General features: G+C 32.5%; 1 long non-coding RNA gene across 3 annotated transcripts; it reads right to left on the reverse strand.

The window, feature by feature from the left end:
* Positions 1 to 3,549: 3,549 nt before the first annotated feature.
* On the reverse strand, positions 3,550 to 5,623 carry LOC145120983 (uncharacterized). 3 transcript variants are annotated; one of them, XR_013714451.1, is made up of 7 exons: positions 5,574 to 5,623; positions 5,378 to 5,450; positions 5,020 to 5,208; positions 4,799 to 4,875; positions 4,634 to 4,697; positions 4,196 to 4,268; positions 3,550 to 3,737 (listed from the first exon to the last, which is right to left on the reverse strand). It is a non-coding gene; the product is annotated as an uncharacterized LOC145120983 (long non-coding RNA). The 3 variants fall into 3 exon arrangements; XR_013714452.1 differs by having other exon boundaries at positions 4,629 to 4,697; XR_013714453.1 differs by lacking the exons at positions 5,378 to 5,450; positions 5,574 to 5,623 and adding an exon at positions 5,357 to 5,371.
* Positions 5,624 to 6,070: the final 447 nt, after the last annotated feature.

Raw genomic sequence — 6,070 nt, forward strand, 5'->3', positions numbered from 1 at the left:
CCCATGAGAATATATGAACTTTTCATCTCATTTCCGCAATGTACTTTATTTCTCATGATGACAACGAATGTTATTTCCCATGAGAATATGAACGTTGCATCTCATTTGCACAACGTACTTTATTTCTCATGATGACAACAAACTTTGTTTCTCATAATAGCAACAAACTTCTATTTACGGAATCTTTATTACTCGTTTTAGCAAAGGACTTCTATTCATTAAAACTTATTTACTTATTTTAGAAATGAACATTTGTTTATGGAAACTGTTATCAATATCCTGATTATCATGACTTCAAACTATATTATGTTATAAACCTGTGAGTACTCACTAACTATTTTTATAGTTGACGCTCGTTTTACATGCTTTTTCAAGAATCATCTAGTAAGAGGCACGTAGAGACACAACACTCGTAGGAGCATTTGCAGGTGTTGACTTTTAAATACATTGTAATTTCTTTTAAAAAGTTGTTCAAAGTGATTGTAAATTAGTAATGATGTTTAATACTATGGTTGGTGTTGTCTTTATATTTTTCTATGAAACCCTTTGTACTGCCACGCCCCGTATTTCCGCTTTAGCGGGGTGTGGCAGGTGTAGTCGGTTCATCTCTATTACTCTGAAGTAAACTCCTTGTCTCCTTCATTTGGAGATCTAACGTTGCATGTATAATTGCTATCATGATAGGTTCGGGTTCAGGTACGATGATCGGTGGACGACCCAGTACTAGCCGAGGGAGTTGATGATTATGTGTAATGGTGCACAAAAGTACCCACTAATTTTATATTTATACCCTAACGAACTTAACTAACTAAAATGCACCTAGGCAGTGTACTTAGTCGAATTATAGAATAGTTGGGTAAGTCGGGTGTCGATCATAGGGAACGATGTTAACTAATTAATCTACTTACTATTAACCTAATTATTAACAAAGGAAGGGGTTTTATCTAATTTTGCAAGTTTAGATGAACTTAATTCGTTAACACAAACTCAATCAATAAACAAACACTTCTGTTAGTTCGAATCCACTTTCACTCAATGGATTATAAATTAGCTATGATAATTACTGTTGGTCACCAATTAAGACAGTATTAGCAATTTAGTTCTAAATCTACTAACATTAATCAATTCATGTAAATCTATGTATGATCACACAATAGTTAACACAGAATCAATTATTAAATGAAATTGGAGCTATGTAAGATTGGTTTGATAAAACACAATTACAGTCATAATTTGAGTTCTCTAGGACAGCCTAATTTAATAATTAACTTCTTAACTAATATTGGTTTAATCCTCACTCCAATAATTTAATATTCACTAAATTACCAGGTATTCTAATTCATGCAATTTGATGGTCATCAACTACACAAAATAAGATATCAAAGCAATCAACTACTAAAACAAACATGCTAGGTAAAATCAATCCAACACAAGTCTTAACCAACTAGTAATTCAAAGCTAAAGTAAATACTCCATGAGTTCTAGCTTCATCTAGCTAACAGAAGCAGCTATATTTAGCTGGACATCCTAGCAACTAAGCAAACAAAATCCATAATAAAAAACATATTAAAAGTGTACGAAACTATGAATCAAAGTATAAACTTCCTTTGGAAATCGTTTCCAGGAACCCTCCAAGGCAGCCAAAAGTTTTTTTAAAGCGTAATGGATAAGCATATATATAATTTTTATTTTTCCCCGTTCACGTCGCGATACAATAAGTCTCACGTTGTGAATATGAGATAAGCGTATCCGGAAAGGATTCTTTTATCCGGGTACATATCTTCTAGAATTCTCCGCTCACATCGTGAGTCATGAACTATTCACATCGTGAGTACGTCATTTGCTGAATTTTCGATTCTTCTTTCCTTAAAGCCTCCAAAGTTCCATGTTTTGTCAATTTCAGTCCCTATCTTCGACAATGCTTCTATTTGGCTACAAAATATAATTTTAGGTTATAAGTACCATTATTCTATACAAATAACCAAATTATTAATAAAAATGTAAATAAATATTGCCTAAAAATATGTATAAATATGGCAATATCAATGTGGTATAGTGAGACACATCCATGTTAGGATTAGGATCCCTTTTGTTGCAGAAGGGTTATGTGATAGCATATGCTTTGAGGAAGTTGAATCCTTACGAGGAAAATTATCATACTCACAATCTAGAGTTGAGGGTTGTGGTTTTTTCCATCAAGATTTGGCGCCATTATCTATATAGGGTGTTATACTATTGACACAGATCATAAGAGTTTGAGATAATTCCTAGATCAGCCGAATATGAATATGAGGCAAAACGGGTGGCTTGATGTGATTAATGATTATGACTATGAGATCTTATACCACTCGGGGAAGGCCAATGTGCTGGGCGATGATTTGAGCACCAAGGTGGTTAGTACTCCCATTCGATTCATATGCACGAGGATAATCATTATCTCACGACTTCTGGATATGATCATAGAGGCTCAAGTAGAGGGATTCAAGAAGGAAAAGGCAAAGGGTAATATTGATAGTTTCATTACCGATAGTCTAGGGCGTTTGACCCAATGCGGGCAAGTTTGGATTTATGTTTCTAGCGGAGTCCATCAGACAATATTAAAGCAGGCGCATAAGTCTACGTTTTTTTATTCATCCTGGAGCCACCAAGATGTATCGAGATCTGAGGCTCAGTTATTTGTGGCCCTGCATGAAACGCGAGATAACATGGATTGTCGAGTGGTGCCTGAAATGTAGGATGGTCAAGGCTAAGCATTAAACACCACACAAGAATTTGCAACATTTAGAGGTCCCCATGTGGAAACGAGAGCCGATTACAATAGATTTCATCACAAAGTTACCGCGAACGGCCAAGGGGCTCGACACTATCTGGGTTATTGTGGATCGCCTGACCAAGACTACCCACTTCCTTGCTATTTGAGAGAGCTCGTTGGCCCATAAATTGGTTGATATATATATATATATATATATATATATATATATATATATATATATATATATATATATATATATATATATATATATATATATATATATATATATATAGTTTTGTGATCTCTAGGTATTTTTTTATGCATTTTTATAATTTTTAGGTTTTTTGTTTTCCATAGAACCTAAACCTATATATATATATATATATATATATATATATATATATATATATATATATATATATATATATATATATACTAGTAGGGTACCCGCGCGATGCGATGGCGTCGATTTGTTTCATTCCGGCGATAGGTTTCCGGACAAAAATCAGTTTCGTTTCGGCAGTCATCAAATTGTTTCCTTTCAACTTATTTCATTATGACGATTAGTTTTCTCTAGATGGGCAACAAATAGTAGTTCCCGCGTATTTATGATTTTGGTTAAAAATAAATATATGTTTTTTTGTGTTAAAAATAAATATATCCTCAAAACAACAATACATATATTTATTTTTAGCGGTAAAACAACATATTTTTTTTAACCAAAACAAGCAAATGCTTAGTTAGAAAAATAAAAAGATAGCTTATACATAAAGATTAATCAAAATAATATGTCAGTTTTTTCTCCTTTTTATCAATAAATCATTTTTACATTTGATTTTGAGTTTTAACCATACACAAAACTGAAATCTTATCTCAGTGCCACTAAATCAAACAATCTTGAACCTCGGTTTTTTCACCTTTTTATCAATAAATCATTTTTCTGTGCTTAATTTTCTCAATCTTCATCATCTCACTTTCTCTTTACCTGCATCAAAAGCAAAGATGACTAACATGATCCATTTCTTGAAAGTACAATGTTCCAATTGAGAGGTCTTTTTAAAATGAACCAGTTATAAACCTTATATAGCATCATACATTAAAAAAATTAACAAATTATAGCATCGCACTTGCGATTTTTTCCTTTTTTATATCATTTTAGTTTTACCAAAATAGAAAGACGCGAAAGTAGGATGCTACAACAAAAAAGTTCACAAATAAATGACATTAAAGACAATTTAGTCCCCTCATAATCCTATCATAGAAATATGTAATAGAGAATCACCAGTGGCATCCAACTATTTGGACAAAAAGTCTCATCCTACTTTGAACTTTGTACATTCAAAATAACTTCTTATTATATAAATCTATTTAGAAAAATCTAAAAAAATTGTTTGCTCTTGAGGGATTTAATTTAGGGTCAAAATTATCAATATTTAACTTTACCTTCTTAAACTTATTGATGGGGGTGGCTTAATGACCCATGCTTAATGAATTTCTTATGGACATTTTCATCGATCTGAAAACAAAAAGTAAAGAAAATAACCATCAAAAGGTTCCCATTGGAATGAGAATCCATGAGATGACCACATTCAAATGTACTGATTTAATTTTAATAACATCAAAGTAACTAAATCAGAATAAAAAATATTAAAAAGCAAAACACGTTTCAAATGAAACTCAATTAATATTTCCCACCATGTTACATATAAAAACTTCAAAATGAAACAATTTTCAATCTCCATTTTTGCAACCAGATCAGTAAAACAAATAATAAATTATCCCAAAGTTCATTAATCTCAAAGACACAAACACATGCATCCGCATACACACACATACACACACATATACTCACACATTGTAGTAAAACAAAAAATACCTTACCCCCAACAGGCATTTCATCGAATACTTGGCGTGCACCCCTAATGTATTAAAGCATATAAGAAAACTGTAGAAAAGTTGTTAAACCAATTACCTTAGCAGCTAAAAAATCTAAGAACAAAACACCAATTTTGAAGATTGAACATTATCAAAAGAGTAATATCTTACTTCCGAGGTTTTAGACATCCGACTCCAGTCTTGAATTTCCTGCTTGAGGTTTAGAAGAACCACACATTCAACCACTCCTTCAAGATATTTTCACCAGTTATGGAAAATAAGACGATTTGGAAAATAAGACACTTGAAGTACATTAGTAGAACAGATAATAAGGTTAATATATAAGAAATTTTTAAGTAAAAATAGTGTTATTGTGTATAGATGAATAATACCTGGGACATGAACCATTCCCTGCAACATGAAACTGTAGATACATAATATTGATCCACCTGATGTTACTTCGTGTTCATATCCCTCTTCGTTCATGTTCAATCTTCCTTCACCTCCATTCGTTCATGTTTTTGTCATCTTCGTTTAGTTGATGGATGAGAAAACGAAGAAGATGACGATGATTTCCAAAACTATACAAAGCAACAAAAAAACCAAACTGATTATCAGGAAAAAAAATTGTATTCGGCCAACAAAAAAAACCCAAAATAAAAAGAAACCGTGATGCATTTATATTGTTATAAAAAACCAGAAAGAGGCAAGGGAATTGAGAAGGCAGACCCGAACAGGTAGGAGACTCACCTCTCGTGATGCATCGCATGTGTAGTACATAAAGGGCTTTCTTAGCATAATGTGAACACAGGTACACTTGTACCTGAAGAAGGAAAAAAATGTCAAATAAACGGTTCAAAGATTCATTAAATCAAGTTTGCCTAGGCTTTGGTCTCTTTCAAAAAAAAATATTCGTTAAATCAAAATGAAGTATAAAAAGGCTTACTGGACAAACAGGGCCAGACCTATAGGGGTAAGCACAAAGCATGGATTTTGTAAGTAATAAGGCATTTGAAATCAACAATCATCTCTTGAAACACAATATAGCCATATTGCAATGAAATTCCACTCCTAATCAGAATAAGTTGGCTCATAGCCTCACCTTGGATACATAATCATATTGATCCAGCGTCATGCATAACCTGTGGAAATTCATTTTAAGATAAGTCTAAATGAAATAGTGCAAAAAATTAAACATTAAATAATAATCGCATTGCTCAAAACATCCCTTGTACCTATATAATAACAGTGACGATCGCATTGACTGTAAATAATAATCACATTATTCAAAAGTTCTAAGATTTGACCAGTCGTAGATTATTTGAACCTGCAAACAACCATGATAGGTTACCAAGCCAGAGCCACATGTATCCATCCCATATTCACATAAAGTTATCTAATTCATTATTGACATAGTCTATTGTGCCTAGAGCCATTATACTT

This window comes from Lactuca virosa, chromosome 6, assembly GCF_052849685.1.
Source record: "Lactuca virosa cultivar CGN04683 chromosome 6, Lactuca_virosa_CGN04683_v6, whole genome shotgun sequence".
NCBI lineage: Eukaryota > Viridiplantae > Streptophyta > Magnoliopsida > Asterales > Asteraceae > Lactuca > Lactuca virosa.